The following is a 24832-nucleotide window of genomic DNA, read 5'->3' on the forward strand; positions in this document are numbered from 1 at the left end:
GCGTTGCTGTGGCTGTGGTGTAGGCCGGCAGCTGTAGCTCCGATAAGACCCCTAGCCTGGGAATCTCCATATGCTGCACCATGGGTGTGGCCCTAAAAAGACAGAAAAAAAAAAAAAAAAAGAAAACCAATTATAAAAACAGGTGGCTAGTTGGATTTGCTTGTGGGCCAGGCCGCAGTTTGCCAACCCTTGGTCTAGATCTTTGAATAATTTCTTTATCATTTTTTCTGAATAATAGTCAATGTATATAAGTGCATGCTCTGTGTCTGGCACTGGGCGAACACATTAACACACGGATTCATTTGATACACTAACTCTGTAAAAGTGTGTTTAAATCCTGTTTTATCAATGAGGAAATCAAAATGTACAGAGATGAAGTTACTCATGGATCTCATAGGCAGAGCTGGGACTTCAGAGACTTTTGCTCTTAAATACTGCATTTGACTAAAAGAACAAAGCAAGGTTACTTGTTCTGGAGGTAGTAAGTATTGTTTTATTTTGGTTTCATTACTCATTCCGATACACTTGGAAACTTCTCTGGTACCTTTCCAGTTATCCTTACTGCCTTTTGAAATCGAGTCCGCCTATGGGCTTGATATTTCTAGTCTACATCTTTAAGTTTAAATAAAAAAATCCTGATTTCTCCTTTTGCGTCTGATGCTTAGCATGTAGTCATTAATATTTATGTAAGGCTCACAAAGCCCTATTTGTCTATGGCTATAAACATAGAAGATCTCATGATGTTAAAGAAGGCGCAAGAGCCATATCCAAGTGTTGGGGGATAAGTGCGTTTGGAGCCACTCAAAAAAAGCTATCATGGGAGATGCAGAGACAAGATCATTTCTCTCTGCAAAAAGACCAAAGACAAAAGACCATCCTGGGAACCTGAGGTCTTCTTTTCTTTTTTTACTTTTCAAGGGTGCATGTGCCAGCTGAGAAAGTTGGAACAGATTGGATAGAAGGGTTTAATTCCAGGGGCATGACTGGCATCCTTTGTGAGACTCTTTGGCCTTTTTCTTTCACCAAAGCATAATGGCCCTGGTGAATCTTACAGTCACAATGATACCATTAAGCCAACAAGCATTAGAAATTATCAGGAAATAATTTTTATATGCAATAACATATATTTTATCTTGAATTAGTGTTATTTTTTAATTTTTATTTTATTTTTTGTCTTTTTGCTATTTCTTTGGGCTGCTCCCGCGGCATATGGAGGTTCCCAGGCTAGGGGTTGAATCGGAACTGTAGCCACTGGCTTACCCCAGAGCCACAGCAACGCGGGATCCGAACCGCGTCTGCAACCTACACCACAGCTCACGGCAACGCCGGATCCTCAACCCACTGAGCAAGGGCAGGGACCGAACCCGCAACCTCACGGTTCCTAGTTGGATTCATTAACCACTGTGCCACGACAGGAACTCCTGAATTAGTGTTTTAACAATAAAAATTTTGCAGTACAGTATAAAATGTATGTAAAAGGAAGTCATTCAATTTAGAGTTAAAGAATTTGCAGAGTATTCCTATAGAATGTTAGAGTAAAACTGATTTCATGGTAGTAGTCTGTTTTTTAACTGCAGAGAAGGTTAAAGTCCTCAGAAAATATGCTAAATATTATTTTTGTGCTATTCTTGGTTGTAGCCTCCAAGTGCTATCTCTATTTCCCAGTAAAAAGAAACAAAAACAAAAGTCCAGGATATAGAACCTTGCTTAAGGCTCTGTATTAGGTCTGACTTAACCTAGCTTTATGGAATGTTTTTTGGCTTTTCATACAACTGAATTAAACAGCTTATAGAGAAAGATGTTGCTGGCTTTTTTCTTTCTGTTAATTTTTAAAATTCAATTAGATAAATTATCAACATATGGACGTTGGTTGACCATTGTAACCGTTTCAGTTTTTGACTTTATACTGAAATTTTAGGTCAGTAAAATGAATACAATTCTTGTGAACATAAAAATAAAGAATCAGGGAATGTTAGAGATGGGGGGGGACTTTATAAATTATCTAATGCAAGGTTTCTCAGCCTCAGGACCACTGGCATTTTGGACTGGATAATTGTTTGTGGGAGTGGGTTGGCAGTCCTATGAATAGTAGGATGTTTACCAGAGTTCTTAATCTCCATCCCCTAAATGTCAGTAGTAAAATCCTACCACCTCCACCTCCCACCCCCTCTGCCCAGGTCCCAGCTGGGACAATCAAAATGTCTTTATATTGCCAAGTGCTAAAAATCACTTTCAGTTGAGAACCACTGATCCAGTGCGACCCCTGCATTATAAAATAGTGTTAATATCTTACCTATGTTTTCTGAAAGGTTTCCTCCTTTACCTAGTCAGCATCATAGTTAGGTCTAGTATGCCAGAGGGAAGGGAAAACAGGGAATATTATGGAGATAATTTAAGGCCTGACCTTAAATAGAATTGACAATATGCAAAATTTAGTAAGGTTCTTCTTGCTTTTATGATCCTTTTTATTATGTTTAATTCTTTGTCTAGGGCTTTCAGGTTGTGCTGTACTCAGTGCTGTGCAAGTTACTATGTGTTTAATTCAACTAACTTTTTTTTTCTTTGGGTGGCAAGACTTTCTCAATGAAGGAAGCAGTGTGTTGATTTACTCTCCAGTACTAGTTCCTGTCTTCTCATTCTCCTATAACAGAGTTCACAAATAAGTACCAACCTACGGTCCCCTTTTTGGTAGCACTAATATAGATGAGCAGGACCCCTAAGGGAATTCCCCTTCCAGGCCTCCATTTCTCACTTTAGGGCTCTGTTCTCTGTTTAGCATAATCACAAAGCAAACCATAGTGTTAACATCACTAAGTTCATCACAGGCAAATAATTCTGTCAGTTCTCTTAAAATTTATATTTACGTCTTCACAGAAATGTGCTAGTGTGGGAGATGTTTTGAGACAGAAAAATCTTTTGATGGCAACACTAATTCTATTTGACATTGACAAATTCCATATATATATTTATGAAAGAGAGAGACAGAGAAAGGATGAGAAGGAGATATGCAGGCATAAGGGGTAGGAGTACTTCTAGCAGGAGTATTTAGGCAGAGTGAGGTGTGTGCAGACTCCAAGGCAAGAGGATCATGGTGTCTTCACCTTCAGAATGGGGAGAAGTTTACTGCAGCTGAGGCTAGAGTTCAAGGTGGGAGCGAAGCATTGGAAGAGTAAGCAAGATAGTACAGGGCTTGTAAGCCAAATTATGTAGTTTTGATTTTGTTGCAAGGACATTGGAAAGCCAAGGATGATTTAATGAGATTGAGCAGAGAATATATACCAGAAAGTTATTTCTATGATCCAAGGGTTTCCTTGATCATAGAACCGGTCTTAAAAATGACTGAGTAGAGAAGAAGTAAATCATAATATAATATTAAGGAAATGTTATTCGCTAAATGTATGGGTGTTTGTGGAATGATGCCAAGCTAAACACGATGATCAATGTTGAATCACAGTTTCACACAGATACAAGAGGATATTTGGTTCAGAAACCTAACAACCAGAAAACAGATCTAGGAAGATGAGCAGATCTTTTAGGCAGGAGAGAAAAGAACAGCTTCTAAATTTAACTTAGCCAGTAGCCACAATAGCTTCTATTTGTATTCGAATAAATAACCTGAACCCTAACTAGAGCATACACATTTGGAAAACAGTTATAGTTTTGGAGAAGCTGCTGCTGGTTCAGTTCTTGTTCTGCTGATGGAACAATCTGTTCCTGTTATGGTACCCCGCTACCTTGAAACAGAGAGATTACAAGCTGTACAGTTGGGAAACCAAGAAAGTCAAGCTGTCCTGACTTCTCTAGTTTAGCCTTTGAATTGTCAGCTTAGCTCTAAACTGGGACATCTTTAACACAGGAGGAGGCCCATATTGCTACCCCCAAATTGTGGAATGCTTATCACTTCTTCCAGATTTAATTAAACATGATTATTCTATGCAATATGAAGAGAGTGTGCCAATAAATCAGAGGATGACTAAAATAAAACCATGGTGATCTTTTGATGTAAAACCAGAGTTTGTATACCAGAGTGGGGTCTGGCAGTAACTCTTGTCATTGTTAAGCTTTTGAAAGAGGAAGTCCTTTCATTTGACTCCCTCCTGTCCTGCTCTTAAATGACCAAGACAATGAAGAAATTATTAATAGTAAATTCTAGTCCCCTGAAGCTATTGGACAAAATTCTTTTCATCTCATCTCATGAGCTGATAAACAGGGACCTTTTATTTTATGGTTTTAACCTATCAGACTTTGAAAAGCAGGAAGTTTTTAAATCTAAGTTAGAAAAAAATATTCTTTTCAGGATTGTTTTTGCACATGTAGTGTGGTAAAAGTACTACTTAAGATCGATGTTAAGTATTTAGAACAGTATTTTGAGGTACTTTGTTAAACACAAAGACTTCTGTGAATTTTCCCATTAAAATGTCAAATTCTTTTCAAATGAGGCTTTTGGGAAGATTATCTTTGTAGTTTATGTATAGTTTATTTTTTTAATTTTAAAATTTATTTACTTTTCTTGGGGAGGGTTAGCTTGATCATATTGTCTTTGGTTATAATTCCATTCATTCAATATGCTCAGTCCCTGCCTTTTAAAATAACTAATTTTCATTCTGAGACAATTAAGAATTTCAGTGAGATAGTTTTTCTTTTATGCAAAAAAAAAAAAAATAAAAGTCTTAGTAATTTTCAACTTAGTTTTGCATGCCAGGTGTGAGATTACATTAAAAAAATTGTTCAAAACCTATATATTTTGTTTTTCTTCTTTTGTGTGAGCGAAGGGGTGGTTGTTAAAGCCATTATTGGAACTTTCATCAACAGTTTAATTCTTTCTACTTGATTCTTGAAAATAATAGTGGAAATTTCTGCACTCGGAGCAGAACAAAGATCCTAAGCATAAAAGTTGCAGGGTAAAAATATTATAATACACACTTAAGAACTGTTAAAATAAGAGCGGAAGAATTGGCCCTGATGGAAATGTGTCTTCCAAGATTGACACATGGCTTGGAAGAGAAAACTGGGGCTAAGAAGGACTTCTTTGCCAGACTGAGTGTCTAGCACTAGCTACCTTTTCTAAGGAAAGAGGAATAAAGGTTGTAAATGAAGGGGATTTGATTAGCTGGTTTGTGTTTATTCACTCTCACTTAAATGAATAATCTCCATATGCTGCTAGCTGTTTGCTTTTAAGAGGAAAATATCTAATTATTATGTTTTTTGATGCCATCATGCTGATGAAGATTAAATATTAAATAGTTTAGGTAAACTGGTAGTAATTAGGGAATCCAGTAAATAGTCTCCCTCAAACTGAAATATTTTTGGCAGTCTTCTTTAGATTTCTGTGATTGCAAAGAACTAGTAATATTGATTTTCAGGCTCTATCATTATTTAAAATTACTCCATAAAGTCAAATCCTTTTTGTTTTTCTTCTGCTTTGTGCTCCTTCAGTGCTTATTATTTCCCACAATATATGTTTTAACACTTTTTCTTTCTCAGTTCTCTCCTGATTACTCAAACTTCCCACTGTTTTTAATGTGTGGTATATGCAGTAAGTGCCGAACTAGCCACCCCTGTACCTTGAGTATGACTTTAGCTTCTCTAGACCCTACTTCACTCATCTGGAACATGAGGAGATGGCTAATGCCGTGTAGCCTAGGGAGGCACATCTTAAACTGGGTTTTGTGGAAACACTCTCTGAGGGAGAATTGAGTGCAGAAGATTTACTGGTATGTATGTGTTCTCCTGTGAGGAAGTTAGGAAGGCAAAATCAGGCAGAGGGAAAAGCTGACCTGCAGTTCAGATAGCAACCGAAGCCTCTCAACCAGTCTTTTTCTTTTTTTAGTTTTTTTTTTTTAATTTTAAATGATTTTTATTTTTTCCATTATAGTTGGTTTACAGTGTTCTGTCAATTTTCTACTGTACAGCAAAGTGACCCAGTCACACATACATATACATTCTTTTTCTCCCATTATCCTCCATCATGCTCCATCACAAGCTACTAGATATAGTACCCAGTGCTAGACAGCAGGATCTCATTGCCTTTCCATTCCAAAGGCAATAGTTTGCATCTATTAACCCCAGATTCCTCCACCCCACTCCATCCCCTCCCCCTTTGCAACCACAAGTCTGTTCCAAGTCCATGAGTTTCTTTTCTTTCCTTTTTTTGTTTTTTTTGCCATTTTTCTTGGGCCGCTCTCGCGGCATATGGAGGTTCCCAGGCTAGGGGTCCAATCAGAGCTGTAGCCGCCGGCCTACACCAGAGCCACAGCAACATGGGATCCAAGCCATGTCTGCAAACTACACCACAGCTCACGGCAACGCTGGATCCTTAACCCACTGAGCAAGGCCAGGGAAGGAACCCGCAACCTCATGGTTCCTAGTCAGATTCGTTAACCACTGCACCACTATGGGAACTCCTATGAGTTTCTTTTCTGTGGAAGAGTTTATTTGGGCCATATGTTAGATTCCAGATAGCTTAAAAAGAGCTATAGGGTAAGAAGGCCATCTGGATTTGTTCCAAGTTGAAGTAAAAGAGTCAGACTTTGTTCCTTTATTAGGCAGATATCACCTATGGGTTCCTTCTGGAAGGGAGAATAACCTTGGGTAAGGCAGTTCCCTGCTGCAGTGTCAATATTCAATGAAGAACGTGGCTCTGAAATATAAGCAAAGGATACTACCTGCAACTTGTGGGTGGTGGGTGCATTGTAGAGAGGGGATCTGGGCAGAGCACTGGTTTCTATTACTGGTAGTTTTGGGCATGGCCATTCTTTGTTACGTGGGTATAATCCAGGCATTACAGGCCTGTAGCATTCCTGCCCCCTGCCCTGTCCCCCCCCGCCAAAGGACCATCAAATACTCCCACATTTCTCAAGAACTCTTGGGACTCTGGTTGAGAATCATTGGAGACCACTAGGCTAAAGCACTGAACAGTGTCTGTGGCTCCAACACTGTTCTTTCTGGGTGAGTACCACCTGATTAATGTTATAAAAGATTCAGCAAAAGAATGAGTCTGTTGTGATTCAGATAATGCTGTGCTGAACCTAATTGAATATAATTGTTCTGGGGAATTACTGGATCCAAGGGCATGAAGATTTTAAAGAGCATTGTCATCTGTTACCCTCCATGGACCAATTTATATTCTCGCTAGCAACTAGCAATCCTATGCATTTGCCTTTTTCCTATTAACCTGAAGCCCTGTAAATTTTATTGGTATAGTGGTTGGTGTCCAGGAAGGAAAGAAGGGAGGGAGGGTTGGGTACAACATGCTGTCCTGCTGTGCCTGTTTTTATCTAGGTTTCACTTATGGCTCCGAGGACTCCTCTGATAACACTAAGGAAGAGTTGGGTGGAAGGGGGCAGGAGAACTGCTAGGGACTTTATCTACAATTGATTAAGAAAAACCAGAACACTTAAAAGAGATAAGCATTTTAAGGAAGAAAATGGAAATGTTTGGAATTTTTGCTGCACAATTCAAACTCACTTGATTGTAACCCTTTATGCCAGTTGAACAGGTTTAGATAAGTTCAGTTACATTCTTTTAATCTCTATTAACAATGAAAAAAAAAGTATCTGCTGTTAGCTTAGAGTTGTTCCCAAGGGGCCATCTGGTGCTAGGGTTGGCACCTTCTTTAGAGAAAGACTCAATGAGTGTGGAGACTAAAATAACAAATGTGTTTTGCGACAGAGTGCTTCCGGAACATGATTTGAGACTAAAAATTAAATACGGAAGAATTCAACTATCGCTTATGTACAGAAGAGACTGTTTTCTTCCACATTTACACAAAATTCTTGATGTGATCAACTTGAGGATCCTTTATTTTCCCTGTTTCTTTCATTTTTTTTCCCCCTGGAATTGCAGTTCACCGAGTAAGTAGTTACTCTGTCATGATATTATGGTGTGTCGGTAGACATCATGACATTTTTTTTTAGATTGGTAGAAAATGAGCCAGACAACCAACAGTGTGTATTGGATATGAACATTGAGTCACCCATGTTCCTTTAAAAACATATTGACCTGTGAAGAGACATAATTTTACTTTGGGAAGGCTAAAGTAAAAGGGCTGGATCAAGTATTTTGTATTAGCTATGTCCCTCGAGTTTAGATTTTTGGAAGCAACTTATTTTTAATATGAAAGAAATAATACCAGGAAGGTTGCTGTATTTTGCCGTAATAGCAAAAGCCAATGTTCTATGAAAGCAGATTGGTTTTCTGTTTATGGGCCTATATAATTAATGTTTATGAGTCTATTAAAAAGATGTGTATTTTAATCTAGTTTCTTTGTGAGAAATTTAAATAATTATTACAAGAGCAAAACACATTTATTAAAGAAAAATCAAGAACTATAGAAACAAAAGGAAGAAAAAATATTCATAATCCAACTCTTCATAGGCAATCATTTATATAAACAGTGGTTTATAGTTTTCAAAGTTATTTTCTTCTTTTTTGGTTATACCTTTCCAGACTGAAAAATATGCATTTAGTTCTATAAATTGCATTAGGTTAATAATTACTAGCTTACTTTAATCAAGTGGTAGTATGTCATGAAGAACTTTCTAAATATCAATTCACTTAATTTTTCTAAACAGATGAATAACATTTCATAGTATGGAAACACCATGATATGGCCCAGTAAATTAAGGAACAACTGTGTTGTTTTAAATATGCAATTTTTTTTGTATCACATGATGACTATTACTTAACAAGACTGTATTTGAAAAATTTTTAAGAGAGTAGATCTAAATATTATCACCATACACACACAATCATTGTAATTATGTGAAGGGATAGATGTTAACTAATATTAACGTGGGAATCTCTTTGCAATATATACATATATTTAATTATCACATTGTATGTATATATCAGTATGGCTACATATGCACATATGTTTTATGTCAATAATATCTCCAAGCTGGGAAGCAATAGAATACAAATGCAAGAAGTCATTGTTTTAAGTGATTTTTCCAGGAATATTTCTGTATATAATTCATCTAATGCTTGTTAGATTAGTTCTTTAGAAACATTCCTAGAGGTAGAATTGCCATGTTTAAAGCAGGCGTATTTCAGATTTGACACAGATTGCTATATTCCTCTTCAGAAACGCTGTACCAATTTATGCTTCCATCAGCAATGAATTGAGTCCCTTAGTTAGATCCTCCCTTCTCCCAAACACTGGGCACTAACAGTCACATTGTTTTGTAATAGATAGGTGATTATTAGATTCTTGTTATAATTGCTATCTTCTAGTCATTAGTGAGATTGAACATCTTTTTCTTGCAGCTCTTGGCCATTTGCATTTCTTTTATGAATTGTCTTTTTATGTCTTTTGATTTTTTTTTTGAACTATGATGTTCATCTTTTTAAATTGTTTTAAAAGTACCCTATTAATTAAGGTAGTAACTCTCTGTCATGTGTATTACAACTATTTTTTTTCAATAATTTCTGTGTCTTTCAGTTTTGTTTGTGAACAGAAGTTACAATTTTTACATGTAAAAATCTTTAAATATTTTCCTTTATGATTTTCCAGTTTTAGTTCATGCTTAGAAAAAACAGTCTCAAGGTAAAAAGATTCACATTTTTGAAATGTTATTGAATTTTTATATGTAAAACATTATTGCTTCTGGAATTTTGTGTGTGTGTGTTGTGGTGTGAGGTAGGATTTCTTTTTTCCTACATAAAAGGTAATGGCCCCAATTATATTGATTTTATAATTCATTCCTTCCCATTTATTTGAAATTATCCTTTTATCTTTTGCTTAGTTCTCTACTATCTGTAGAGGTATCTGAATTTTCTATTCCCTCTGTTATTGTGTATGTTTAGAATAGACTAAGGCAAGATTTGATGACGTCCCTCTCTTATGAGAATGAGTCCAGTGTTTTGTCATTTAGGATATTTGCTTGTGTTTATTTGAAAAATATTTTGATGATGTTGAAATTCTTTTTAGCCTTAGTTTACTAAAAGCTTTAAAGGGAGTTCTCTTGTGGCTCAGTGGGTTAAGATTTATAGTTTTTATACTGGGTTCTAATGTCAAAAAAAAAAAAAAAAGGATATCAGCAAATGAACATATGCATGTTCACTCATAAGTCCAAAAATCCTGAAATCTTTTTTAGAGTGTGCCCAGGGTGACATAATAGCGAAAAGTTACAAGTCAGTGTTGTTGGTGAATTATGACCAAGGTCATGGAAAAAAACATTGCTTTTTCTAGTGGTTGCCTGATTATCAGACCTCTGATGATAAATCTGTACCCACTGGAAATGCAGTTAACTTACCCTGGTGATTTTGATTTATTAGCCTTGCAATCGACAAGGTTGCCCATTTGTTAGTGCTTGTTTTATATTTGAATAGCTTGGAAGCATATAAATTTAAGGCACAGCTTAAAGTTTGTCTAGCTATTTCATATTTCATAGAAAGCATCTATCAGAGAACTTCAACTTCAGTTATTTCTGTGTGACACTATTCAGTTTTTAATATAGTGAGGACATCTGATTTGCATTTTAGAGCATCTCTCTTTGTGACCAGTGCTGAAATTTCAAAGAACTGTCAGAACTATAATAAAAACACGAAAATTGCAGGTGAACAACAGCTTCATTTGCGGAGTAGAAGTTAAATGGTTTATAGGGAAGATACTGAAGAACTAGTGATTGTATTCTGTTTAGCTTCTCTTTGAGCTTGTGTTCAAAATAGACCTGGCCCTGAGGGCTTTTATTAAAAATTGTACTTAATTTTAACTATACGGAGGAATGTTCCAGCATTGGCCTGGAATGGCATAAAGAAGATTTTTGAATGAATGAAAGGATGTGACTAGAATGAGATCCTAATGAATATGAAATGTAGGATAAATTCCAGGGTTAAATTGCCCATAGAAGCTGTTCTTTCTCCATCATTGTTGTCACCTGAGGCAGCCTGAGACATAGCACCCGAGGCTCCTTATTGCAACCTGAGGCATAGCTCATTACTAGGAGCTGCTGAGTGGTACTCCTTGTAAACATTTCTCAGCCTGCACAGTATGCTTGTTTGGGAATGGACAGTTCTTTGTTGTGGTGCATAAGGGGGCATCCTGTGCATTGTAGGTAGTGGGATGCCAGAATCACAACCCTCAGTTATGACAACTAAAAATGTCTCAGACATTGCCAAATGTCCCCAGGGAGGTGAAGATCACCCTGATTGAGGTCCACTGTTTGCCACTGATGGTGCGGGAGAGAGAGAAGAATGACCAATGTCAAAACACCACAGTGTGTGTATTGAAATAAGATGTGGAATTAGTCCATTAGTCCATTTGCTACGAAGCCCAATTGATTTGATGGTTTTGCATTTGATGTTGCATTTGAATCCAACATTGAGAATAATTAAGTCTTTTGATATAATTTAATACTTGGCATTTATAAATATTAAAGTTTTAATCATCATGGACAACTATAATTTTATACTTTTGTAATACTGTTAAATTTCTAATAAATGAAAAATAAAAGGCATATTCATTCTTCACTTAACTTTTATTGATGTTTTAAAAATCTTATATATTGAAAATAGAGACCTTCCTCTATGAGGCATTTTATATTTTCTGTGGTGAGTTTTGGCATTCTTCATAAAGGAGCTTATTAGCTTGTACTCTTGTCTGGAGTAGAAGAGCTCACCTTGATATAAATAATGTGATAGTAACAGCTAGTGATCACCCAGTACATCACAAGGAAATCTATTCTGATTCTAGAATTCTTTTGGTGTCTAACAAAGACAGGCACATGTGAGAAGTGAGAAATGATCCCAGGGCTGCCAGGATCTAGAAAACTATCTCATTTATTCCTTACTTATTTGGAATTGGTATTAAAAATTTAAAACAGTGTATACTTGGATAATTACAGATTAAAAAAGAAATAAAGGAAGCATACAGAGGTTAGATATTATCAGGCAGCCAAGATCATTATAACTTTTGGGCAGTGAATTCATTTCTGAAAGTTTTGATGGTGCTGAGGCAAAAAGGTAAGTAGTTAAGTAGTATCAATTGAGTTAAGTAGTATCATTATCTTTTTAAGTTATTCTGTAAGGCACTTTTTTCATAGAATATGTCCAAAGAAGTTTTCTTAGGATTTGGCAAAATTACATTTATAGAATTTTTTGCTTAGAGATGTTGAAATGTATGGTCAAGAATGTTTTCTGGAATTCCCGTCTTGGCGCAGAGGAAATGAATCCAACTAGGAACCATGAGGTTGTGGTTAAGGATCCGGTGTTGCCGTGAGCTGTGCTGTAGGTCACAGATGCAGCTCAGGTCTGGCCTTGCTGTGGCTGTGGCATAGGCCATCAGCTGTAGCTCATTGGACCCCTAGCATGGGAACCTCTGTAGGCTGCAGGTGCGGCCCTACAAAAGACAAGACAAAAAAAAAGGAAAAATGTTTTCTGTTTTTTAAGACAGGAGAATGTTGTCAGTTAGCCCTGAGTTCTGTGCCTCATAGGAAGGCAAGCGAATGGATTCAGAAAGAAAAAATTTAGAGTGGAAGTTTACCAATATACCACACTAATTGTGTATAAAAAACAATGAAAGCACCCTGGCTATTCTCTGATTTTTAGCGGTATTACATCCTCATGCAAGCTCAGTTATAAACTACATCCCTCGTAGCTTTGTGAGATGATTTACTTATTTGGGCTGCTTAAAAATTTCCATCAAAAGCCTAAATATTTTGCCAAATTAAATATATTTAGTGTTAATGCTGAGCTGTTAGGACTGTTGCCACAGAGACCAATGCTTCTTTGAGAGGCTTCTTACAAATAGAAGATAAAATCATAGCATCTTCAAAGAGTAGGACACTCTTGTTTTGGTTGCTTTTTTAAAAAAATTCAGCTCTTTCTGAATCATGTTCAAATATGGATTTTTAAAATGTAATTGGGGAGTTCCCATTGTGGCTCAGTGATTAATGAATCTGACTAAGAACCATGAGGTTGCGGGTTCGATCCCTGGCCTTGCTCAGTGGGTTGGGGATCTGGCATTGCCGTGAGCTGTGGTGTAGGTCGCAGATGTGGCTCGGATCCCATGTTGCTGTGGCTCTGGGGTAGGCCAGTGGCTACAGCTCCGATTAGACTCCTAGTCTGGGAACCTCCATATGCCGCAGGAGCGGCCCAAGAAATGGCAAAAAGACCAAAAATATTTAAAAAAAAATGTACTTGGACATAGACTTTTTAATTGCTTATTGAATGAGGCATGAGAAAAATCCCAGATTTTAACTATAGTAATATGATTCAGATTCCAAAGTGGTAGTATATATGATTTATGTGAGCATTAAACATTTTTTTTTTAATTATTGATGGTCTGTGTCCCTTGGATAAAATGCTAATGATAGACCAAAGAGATAGATCAATGTAATTACTGAGAGAAATTATTCTTAACTGTTGTTAAGTGAGATGGAGCAGAGGTAGTGATTGTTGGAATAGTCGTTCTGGACACCTGGTTCATATTTGTGATTCGTTATGAAAAAAAGTTGTCATGGAATTCTAAAAATACACTAAAAGTATTATTATTAATCTACTTTTTTGGAGTGATTAAGCGTAAAAACATCTTCGTCCTTTTTTTTTCTTTTTGCCTTTTAAGGCCATATCTGCAGCATCTGAAAGTTCCCAGGCCAGGGAGCTACAGCTGCTGGCCTACGTCACAGCCACAGCAATGCCATATCTGAGCTGTGTCTGGGACCTACACCACAGCTCATGGCAATGCCGGATCCTTAACAATTTTGGTGATAAGAGATCATCCTTTTCTAGAGTTGTTTCTGTGTAGTGTAGCTAATTATTTGTTTACAGGCTTGTGATGTGATTTATTTATTTATTATTATTATTTTTTATTTTCCCACTGTATAGCAAGGGGATCAAGTTATCCTTACATGTATACATTACAATTACATTTTTTTCCCCCACCCTTTGTTCTGTTGCAACATTAATATCTAGACATAGTTCTCAATGCTACTCAGCAGGATTGCCTTGTAAATCTATTCTAAGTTGTATCTGATAAGCCCAAGCTCCTGATCCTTCCAACTCCCTCCCCCTCCCATCCGGCAGCCACAAGTCTCTTCTCCAAGTCTATGATTTTCTTTTCTGAGGAGATGTTCATTTGTGCTGGATATTAGATTCCAGTTATAAGTGATATCATATGGTATTTGTCTTTGTCTTTCTGGCTCATTTCACTCAGTATGAGATTCTCTAGTTCCATCCATGTTGCTGCAAATGGCATTATGTCATTCTTTTTTATGGCTGAGTAGTATTCCATTGTGTATATATACCACATCTTCCGAATCCAATCATTGTGATTGGATTTCTAATATGGAAATATCAATGTAAATTATCATTTTGGAGTGAAATTACTTGCTCAGTATCTGATAGAAATTTGCACTTCACTATCTCCTCTTGGAATGTCTTGCAATTTTTAAACAATTTTCAGGGAGTTCCTATTGGGAATCAGCAGAAACAAACCCAACTAGTATCCAAGGGTGCTTGTTTGATCCCTGGCCCTGCTCAGTGGGTTTAACCGCTAGTCTGGGGAACTCATATGCCACAGGTATGGCCTATTTTATTTATATATATATATATATATATATATGTATATATAATGTTTTATATCTATTTGATATCTCTCTATATATCTGTATAGATGTATATAAAGTTTTCTGTATTTGAGACGTTTGGATAGTGTGTAAAATGTTTTATTGTCATAAGTATTAAAGAACCTAGGACCTAGGCTCTGTTTGATTTTCTGTATCTTAAGCTCATCAAGAGAGTCTTCTATTTATTTTTAGAAATGTAAAGGAATTCAGAAGATTCTTTCTAGCTGCCTCCTGCCATTCAGGCAACTCCTTCATGAAGTCCTGGATCCCAGCATGTTCCTAATGAAGCTCAGACTTCCAGTTCTTAGGAGGTTGGTAATGAAGCTTTGGGATTCTACATAGGTCAGAGCAGATTTTGTACTTGTCAGGTTGTGAGAAAATCCAATAGGCAATCCGTACTAAAAACTCTGGAATAATAATTTTGGCATCTGCTGGTTTCTTAGTTTTTCTAAGGAAGGAAGAACATTATTAGGGACCAACCAGTAAAAAATTCTGGGAAAGAAATACGTTTCTCCCAGTTCTAGAGAAACTGGTGCTACCAGTTGCAGAGCATTCTGGGGAAATCTGTTATGTAACTAGTTAGTTCTTGACTATCCATACTGATCGCTCAGGATTGAGCTTTCATGGGTCTGGTAATTCAATTACTGCTTGTGTACCTGCTTTCCATCTTCCAAAATTTGGTTACCATTGGTTCTTCTCTCCTGTCCCTTCTGTTCTTGTAGGTTCATGTCTTTTTTAAAAAAGGCCAAATCAGATGCTTTTGTTTAAAACAATGTCTTGCCCTGGACACCCTATTCAAAATGTATCTTTGAATGGGAAGCTTTCAGAATACAGATCTTAAACTCATAGTGCACCAGAGTCTGCTATAGAAAGTTTACTTGGCTGTGAAGAAGGATTTATTTTTTGAGCTAAAAGAAAAAAATACAATTAAAATTTTGTATTTGGTGTATAGGTACTGCAATTATGTCTTTCTTGTGTGATATATTTCTACCCAGCTAACCATGTCAACTTTGAAAATTGAGAAAAGTCTAATGCAATGAAAAAGTTGACCAAGGCCTAAGTATATATTTTAATGCAGTGAAAAAGTTTGTCAGGGAATAACTATGGTCTGACATTTCTGCAGAAAAATCCTCAGAACTCTGAGATGTTAATGCAGTTCTCTGTAACCAGGATCAAGTTGTTGAGGGTTTTGTAACTATTACAATAAAGTGAAATGCTGGAGGCTTTTATCATGACCAGGGAGGTCTGTGTTGTCACCTTTTTGTAGGGGAAGGTGATGTTTACAATTAGTCAGAGTGGACAGTCTTCAATTTACATCACTCAAACTGGAAGCAAAGTGTAAACAGTTCCTACTCTTTCCATTTTTACACCTGGGGTAAGACAGATAAAAATGAACTATCAATCAAAGCTAAAAGGAAATTGTAGTTACCTCTAACCTATTTATCAACAATAGAGATATGTCAGCATTTTAATTTTCAGTGTTATTACAAAATGCTTAGATGAAATGTGGCTAAATTTTATTTTATTTATTTATTTTTCCGCCTTTTCTAGGGCCGCACCCATGGCATATGGAGGTTCCCAGGCTAGGGGTCTAATTGGAGCTGTAGCCGCTGTGCTATACCACAGCCAAAGCCATGCCAGATCCAAGCCTCGTCTGGGACCTACACCACAGCTCATGGCAATGCCAGATCCTTAATCCTCTGAGCAAGGCCAAGGATCAAACCCGCAACCTCATGGTTCCTAGTCGGATTTGTTAACCACTGAACCATGATGGGAACTCCAAAATGTGGCTAAATTTTAAGAGGATATGCTGTAAATACTATTTGGGAAAATAGGTGTTTTTACTGTCACTTAAGGTATGTGTTTGTGTGAGTGTGTTTGTGTGAGTGCATGTCTGTGTGTGTTAGTGTGTATAGTGTAGAAGATCTAGAAGGTAAGGTAGATGAGATGAGAGGCTGAGTTTTACTCTGAAATTTCTAGAGGCTCCTCTTCATTATATTCTTATTGGCATCTTTTCTATATGGGGTTATATCATATACTTCTGGTGCCTCATTTCCCTCCTCCTGTTAAATGTTAAAAAACACGTACTTAGTCTGAAAAGAGTATCTGCAGGGTCATTCCCACGTGACAAAAGATCTGACCTTTGTCATAGTGATCGTTGAGGTTGAAGGATGACTCTTGGGAATCTGACTCCAAGTTAAAAGAAGCATTTGTATTTCTCAGTTCACCCAGAGGAGTAATAAACCATACTTCAACTTCTGAAGTCTGTTTCAAAGTCAAATGCTCTCCTTTGAGAGTGCTTTGCTATTCACTTGTAAAACTGGAAAAGGGCATTTTAGTCAGTGCTTTATTCTCCAAGTCAGGAGCTGAGGCTGAGTAGGTGGCCACCAACTGGGATAATTCAGGGACCCTCACAAGGCCCTTCGATCAAAACATATCTCCCTCAAAGAGGCCTACATATTTCTCCCTACTTTTTTGAACTGTGTTAAATTCTTCCTATTACAGATTTGCTTGGATTACAGTGTCCTCTTTTAAAATAAAAATAGCCCAGGGAGGGCTAAGTAGTCTATTAATCAATCATTCACAATCTAATGTGACTTAGTTTAATTAAATTGCTTTTCTCTAGTTAATGGACGTTTTGATGGGGGTCAGGAAGAGAGAAAAGGGAAGTAATTTAGTCCCTGGAGTTCTTAAGTGTAAGGCAGGCCTGAGCGGAGGGCACTAAAGTGGGCTCAGTTCTGACATTCAAAAGGCAGCCAGAGGGCACTGGATATTTGGGATCAGAAAGTGAGACGTGGGTGCTGGGAGATGAGTGAAAAAAAGAAGAGTGGGAAAATGGCAAAGACAAACATTCTATCTTTGAAATATTGTGGGCCACTTTTTCTGTAATAAAGGCCTTTAAGGTATTAATAGTATTGGGTCCTAGGGTTTTGCATTTTTGCTTGAAGTGTATACAGTGTTTTGTATAATGTGTATTTTAATATTATGGGACAGAAAATATAGGTCTTAAAAATAGACAGGGCCTGGGAGTTCCCATTGTGGCTCAGCAGGTTATGAACCCAACTAGTATCCATGAGGATGTAGGTTCGATCCCTCGCCTTGCTCAATGGGTTAAGGATCCGGCGTTGCTGTGGCAGTGGTGTAGGTTGCAGATGTGGCTCAGATCCCATGTTGCTGTGGCTGTGGCATAGGCTAGCAGCTGCAGCTCCAATTTGACACCTGGCCTGGGAATGTCTATATGCCACAGGTGCAGCCCTAAAAAGCAAAAACAAACAAAAAAACTCAGACAAACTGTTTTAGAATAATACCATAAAACATATATAGTGCTTTTTTTAAAAAATATTTTATTCATTAAACAGTTGCTTAATGTTTAAACAATTAAACAAATGTTTAATTCAATTAAACATTATTCATTAAACTTCTGTTAATTAGAGGAAAGCGATTTAAGTAGACTTCAGGGAATAAATGATCAGGGTTATGAGACTAATTATTATCAAAATCAAGGAAGAGACCTCAGAATTACTCAGTAAAGCACATCTGCAACTCTGTTGATCGAATGAAATATTTCTTTCAATATGCATTTTTTTTATGTTTGCTACATGGCAGGGATAAGGCAATGTAGTTGTATTCTCGTTAGGCTTGAACAAATATTTTAGCTTGAGCAGGTGTTTCTATTTTTTTTTTAAAGCTTGCTCTGAATTGTAAAGCCTTTGAAATATAATCTGTTTATTTTAGGGATTGTTGGGCTTGTTCTTCTTATAGAACAGCATATGTGAGGAAAAAAGCTAACGTTTTGGTTAATCACACTCATGGGAAACACTCGTAGCCACACTAGAGTCCAGAAACCACCTGCCATTTTAGAGTTTTTAACCTTAATTGCAGATGCATTACCTATGAGGAAACAAATGATCTCATCATACCATTTTGGAAAAACCACATTTAGAAAGTTAGAAGTTAAAGCTTCATATCTAATTGCTAGCTAGTGTGACCATATGATTTATCACTGAGTCCAAATCCAGATGATAATTTTTCAGAGTGGAAGGTGATGAGCAAAATAATTAAAACATTATCCATCTGCCCTTTATTTATGCCTAGTTTAAACTTTATCATTGTGACCTCTCTTCAATTTCAGTACTCTTTTTTTTCTTCAGGGGACAATCTGAAGTCCATCCAACAATTTTAGAATTTCAGGTAATTGTATTTTTCAGTTTTAGAATTTCTCTTCAATTGTGTTTTTAGAGTTTCCATTTATCTCTTGAACACTCTCATCTTTTCAGGCATTGTGTCTTGCTTCTCTTGAATATATTTTCTCCTGACTATAAATTTAATGACTCTTTGCAGATTGTGTACTTTAAAAAATTATATCCTGTACATTGTATACTAAAGAACAATAAAGGCTAAAATATTTACATCTATATCTGTATATCTACATCTATCTTATCTTTTTACTCCACAATTTCTTTATCTTATTGCTCTTTCATTGAATTTTAACTTTAGTAATTATACTTTTAATTTCCCTTAAAATCTTGTTCTCTATGTATTTCTCCTACCCCAGACACCTGTTTTATTAGGTGTGTACAATATTTCTTAGGTTTTCTCTTTTGCCTGGTGATGCATGTTGTTCATTCTGATTTGTTAATCGGGAAGTTTGATTATCAGTGACTTGCAGGCATTTCTTCCCTTTGCCATTGCTTTTCTATTTCCCCCAAAGGAAGGAGTTGAGTATAAACTGTGTGCACTTGATAGGCATGTTAACTGGTCGGTAGGCTTGGATTTAAGATGTGCGCTGTATAATAGACAGTCTGGTGCTTTCTTCTGGACTGTAGCCCTTCTAAGAAAAATCATTTAAATTCCTTTGAGATGGGCTGCTTCTTATGGCATTTCTGCCAGTTATCTGACAGTGAAAGTGGGAGAGACTTCTCCAGCTGTTCACCGGTCAGTCCTTTATTCAGATGCCCTCCGTACAGCTGTACAACCTTCTCGTGTCTTCCATGCCTTCAGCCAATGTCGTTAGAACCTTTCTGGGGCTCTCTCTTGGTTAAAGCAGACCTGCCTTCTGTGCAGCCCTCATGTGTGTCCCAGGCTTTGTTTTCACACAGAGTCGCCACAGTAATCCTGTCTGTCTTCTGCTTCCTCTAAATCCATTAACTGCTATAGACCAGTCGTAGTTCACTGTCGCCTAGCTTTCCTCTCACATTCACTTTCTGTTATTATATTCCCTTTTCTACATTTTTAGATCATCCAGTGTGATTTGAGAGGGCGAAAGGTAAATGTGCGTGTTTCGGCTGCCCCCCTGACTCAGTAGCATTTTGAATGTTACTTGTTATTTAAATACTTGGGCTTTTGCCCCCCCCCCCATTTTTTGGTTTTTAAAAAAATTTTACAGGCATTTTAGCAGGTTTAAGTATCTTATAGGTACTTTTCCCCTTTATTTTTATAGATTCTGTTAATAACTGACTACTGCCCAGGCCCAGTGAATATTTGTCGAATGACTAATTCTTAACACCCGCTAGCATGAAACTGTAACTGAAAGTATTATAACAGAACATGTGAAAGTTTTGTTTTGGCAAATGTGTGTTCTGGCAAATGTTGAAAAACTAAAAAATGACTTGTAACATCCGTGCTTAAAATAATATGTGCTTTAAATAAACTTTACTTAAAATAGTCTTTAGTTTTGCCTACTTTTATAGTTATGAAGTAGGAAATGGTAGAAGCAGTGAGTTAGAAGCTGGTGAAATTAAAGGAAAGGGACACTAGGAGTAAAATAACTGACAGATGGCAGGGAAAGAGATGCCTGATAGTAAAAAGTATAAAAAAGGAAAACATCTTGTTTTTGGCCTCTTGCTTCGTTTGGTATGGAAGAAACTTTGAGGTGTCCATTAAGAAAGGATTGGCTTGAGAAGATGTGTGATCTTGTGTGTGTGTGTGTGTGTGTGTGTGTGTGTATGTATGACTATTACTCAGGCATAAAGAGAATGAAATTCTGCCATTGGCAGCAACATGGATGGACCTAGAGGATATTTTGCTTAGAGAAGCAAGTCAGAGAAAGACAAATAGTATAGTATATAACTTTATATGTGGACTCTAAAAAGAAAAGAATATATATGCAAAACAAATAGACTCACAGACATAGAAAACAAATTAGTGGTTACCAAAGGGAAGAGGAGATGGGGAGGGGCCAATTAAGGGTATGGGATTAACAGATACAAACTTCTATGTATAAAATAGATAAGCAACAAAGACATATTGTATAGCACAGGAAATTATAACCATTATCATATAATAGCCCATAGTGGAGTATAATATGCAAAAATACTGAATCACTATGTGGTGCACCTGCAACTAACATAATATTGCAGATCAGCTATACTTCAATTAAAAAAAAAAAACACCTAAAAAAACCTGCAAAAGAAAAACAAATTTGAATTTCTCTGGATGATTGTGGTTATAAATGTGGATTCATTAGTTTTCCTGAGTCAGAAAGCAGCTACCTACTTTTTAATACCAGTGGGGTGTTGATGCGAACTAGTAAGGAAATGCAAACCTCTCTTAGCACTTTGTAATTAGGCTGAAATTCCGTCAAGGGATTTGAGCTGACCTCATAAATAATGAATGTGAAATTTAATTTTCCAAAGTCACATGTGCCCAGTCAAGGGCACAGACAATTTCTGAGTCTTTTCAGGATAACGAGCTGCATGTGAACGGGGCTCCTGTTCTGAGATGCAGGGGCCCAGTGTAGAATCTGCATATATACTGTGGTTGAAGCTCTCTGAAAGCCTTGGCTCCCCTGAACACTTTGGAGGACACTCAGGTGCATTACTACCTGGCTCTCTATAATATTGAAGCATCACTTCTATTTTTTCATGATTTTGTTTGATTTTTTTGCTGTTCTAATATCTGGAAATGATCTAGTAAAATAAAAACAGTAAGCATAGCAGCCTAGCAGCCAACTAAGGCTTCTCTTTGTAAACACATTGAATACCACTAATAATAGAAGAAGGTAACTGATGGTGGGTCAAAGTCAAAAGTAGAGATTACTAGAGTTCCCATCGTGGTGCAGCGGAAACGAATCCGATTAGGAACCATGAAGTTGCGGGTTCAATCCCTGGCCTTGCTTGGTGGGTTAAGGATCCGGTGTTGTCATGAGCTGCGGTGTAGGTCGCAGTCATGGCTCAGATCTAGTGTTGCTGTGGCTGTGGTGTAGGCCGGTGGCTACAGCTCCAATTTGACCCCTAGCCTGGGAACCTCCATATGCCGCGGGTGCGGCCCTAAAAAGCAAAAAGCAAAAAAAAAAAAGTAGAGATTACTGATATGTTAAATTTTCTATTTGAAAACCACCTGTGATGTATTTTAGGAACAGTGGACATAAAAATGGTTTTTAAAATCTACTTTCACAAGGCTATCTAACCCTCCAATGATGAATTGGCCGAAACATGTAGTTCTATGAAAACTGAAATGTGGCTCTTTTAATTATAATACACTCCAATTAGCATCGCATAATGCAGAGTGCTCCTGTCTGAAAATTTTATATTTAGTTTTAACTCATGGCTGTAATTGTAAAAATAGTTTTGTATTATTAAAAGTAAGTTTAAAATGCATATTTGCATTTTTACATGTGATAAGATTTTCTCAAGTGAATTAAAATACTACTAATCTTTTCAGTGAATAATAAATATGGACTTCCCGCCTAGGTAATTTATGCAACTTATTCAGTAGAGGACAGAAATGTTAAATCATACATAAAAAAGTGGCTAAGCGTATTTCATTACCAAACCAATTCTACAGTTTCCACGGACTTACGGAAAATGTTATTCACCTCTTGGGGAAAACCTTTGGCAGAAAGCTGAGTTTTGCTTGGCATGCAGTTTGCATCAGTTTTGTCTCTGGTTATCCAGTTCTTGATGTCAGTTGTATACACACTCTCTTCATGTTATGGAAGGAAAAACAGCCTTAGTTGTCAAGCCATATTTATTTTTCTACTGATATTTAATCTCAGGGCTGAGTTTTAAAATTTAGGATGCCAGTGTATAAATGTATACAGTTTGCAGTAATGACACTTTCCAAGTAATGGAATGGAATTCTGGAGTTTTGCTTCTTATTCTATTACAGGCTCCTCATCTAAACTTCCCTGTGACGTAAAATAAGGGCATCACATGAAGAATGGTCATGTTTCTGATGTACACTGAACTGGTTAGAATTCTCAGACATTCAAGAGCATGACTGCAGAATGCCCATTAAATTTTTTTCTAGGTGGAAAAGAGGATAGTCAATGAAATAAAGAGAAAAAAGAAATAATAACATGTAGTCGATAATAGTGTTACTACAAAAGCTATTTAAGTGTAATGAAATAGGAAGCATACATCTTATTTTTAATCCTCTTATTGCAATTTTTGGTGCCTGAATAAAATTATTTGCACTGTATATATATTGCTTTGCTTTTTAATTACTGAAAGTTTGATTATCTAAAATACCCATTGCTCTTTCTAAAATGAAGTCAATGATCTAATGTAGAAGAGAGTATTAAGGAGTATAAATTCATAGGATTTGTCTTCATGTTAATATTGAAATGATAAATTTCAAAGATAAAGACCATTAAAATTGGATGATTATTGCCTCAAGTCATGAGACTTTATTAGCACAAATGTGTAAGAGCTACGTCTGGTGTCTATTTAATTGATGCTTAGAAGGAAGTGGGTGTTCCTGAGTGTGTGTTTTCCCTTGGCATGTGGCCTGACCCCTGTGTTGTCTCAGAGTGGAATTTATAATTGCTGAGTCATGCTGTTTCATTGTCACTTTTGATATTATATCACGATTTTAGCCTATGTTCTAGGAAGCATTTCATCCTTAATTATGCAGGGACCCTCCCACTTAGTCTTTAATTTATTCCTTAATTTAGGGATGAGATTATCACTATCTAATTACTCCCCATAAGTTACATCATGTGAGTTATTCATTCTGCCAATACTTGAGGGTTTCTTGCATCGGAGAACACTTTTTTTTTTGAGGTTATCCTTTTTTTTTTTTTTGAGATTATACCTAAGTGATTTTATTGACGGAACTCTTTAATTAAACATTATTCACCTTTCTACATAGAAATTGTATATTTCAGTGGTGGTGGACCATGAGAAGGAAGTGTGTGCATTTATATTCGTCTACTGGGTGATTTTTTTTTAATGTCCACAGTTAATCTATGGTATGGTTAGTTTAGGTTATTTTTATTTCTATTAAAAAAACGAAGAAACTAAGATTTAAGAGATTAGGTAACCAGCCTAAATTTATGCAGGGTTGTGAAATGAGGTAGAATTGTAAGTCTTTCTGACTCTAGAGATAATGGAGTTAGGAGGGATAGTGGTAAGCCTCTCTCACCCGAGTGGGGAGTCGGTGGGAAAGCGTGGGATCTGGGGAGTCTGGGTAGAGGCAATAGTTGAACATGACAGCAATGATACTGTCTGCATTCATGTCACCTAGCTCAGTGTGTAGAAAGGAGCAGGTGTTCATTAGACTTTTATGGAAAGAATGAGTGAATGAAGTGGAGGTGATTCAGGGTTGGAGTCATAAAGAAAAACTCAGAAACAAGGAAGCCTTGGAATCACGGTACAAGTGGGGTTTTTATGTTGAAGAAGGCAGCAAGAATCCAGTTATGAGGTTCAGGGGACAAAGTCAATAAGGAGCCAATAGCAAGGCTGATTCAAGATGGAATGGCTGATATGGGGTCCTTAAATTCTTCAGGATTAGAAGTCTTGGTGCTGGACTGAGTTTGTAGTTGGGGATTGGGGTGGGGGGTGGATGAGAGACCTCAGATTTAGGAGTTACAGGAATGAGAGGGTGAGTCATCACAGTAGTAGACATTCCTAAACAGGTTCTCTGGTTGAATCAGCAAGTGTATTACTTGTTTTTGCTTACTCATTGTTTTAGTTTACTTTTTGCTTGTTTTAGATACTTTCATATCTGCCCCAAGTTCTACTCATTGGACTGGTACAGCGAATAGGTGTGTTTTTACCTTCTTCAGGTTAATTAATGTTTAACACAGAATGTTTTGGTAAGGAACCTGGTTTCTTCTGACAGGCTTTTTCAGATAGGAACAGTATTCTTTGATATTTTAGCACATGAATTCCAGACAGCCCCAAGTGAAAGGATATTTGAATCACAGTATTTTTGTAGTATTTTGATCTGTATATGAAATGGCTATTCGCCTTGGATAGTGAAAATCAAAGTTTCTGGTACCAAATATCTTTTAAATAGTTTTTTAAGCAAGATTTTTCTAA

This window comes from Sus scrofa, chromosome 8, assembly GCF_000003025.6.
Source record: "Sus scrofa isolate TJ Tabasco breed Duroc chromosome 8, Sscrofa11.1, whole genome shotgun sequence".
In the NCBI taxonomy this organism is placed as follows: Eukaryota; Metazoa; Chordata; class Mammalia; order Artiodactyla; family Suidae; genus Sus; species Sus scrofa.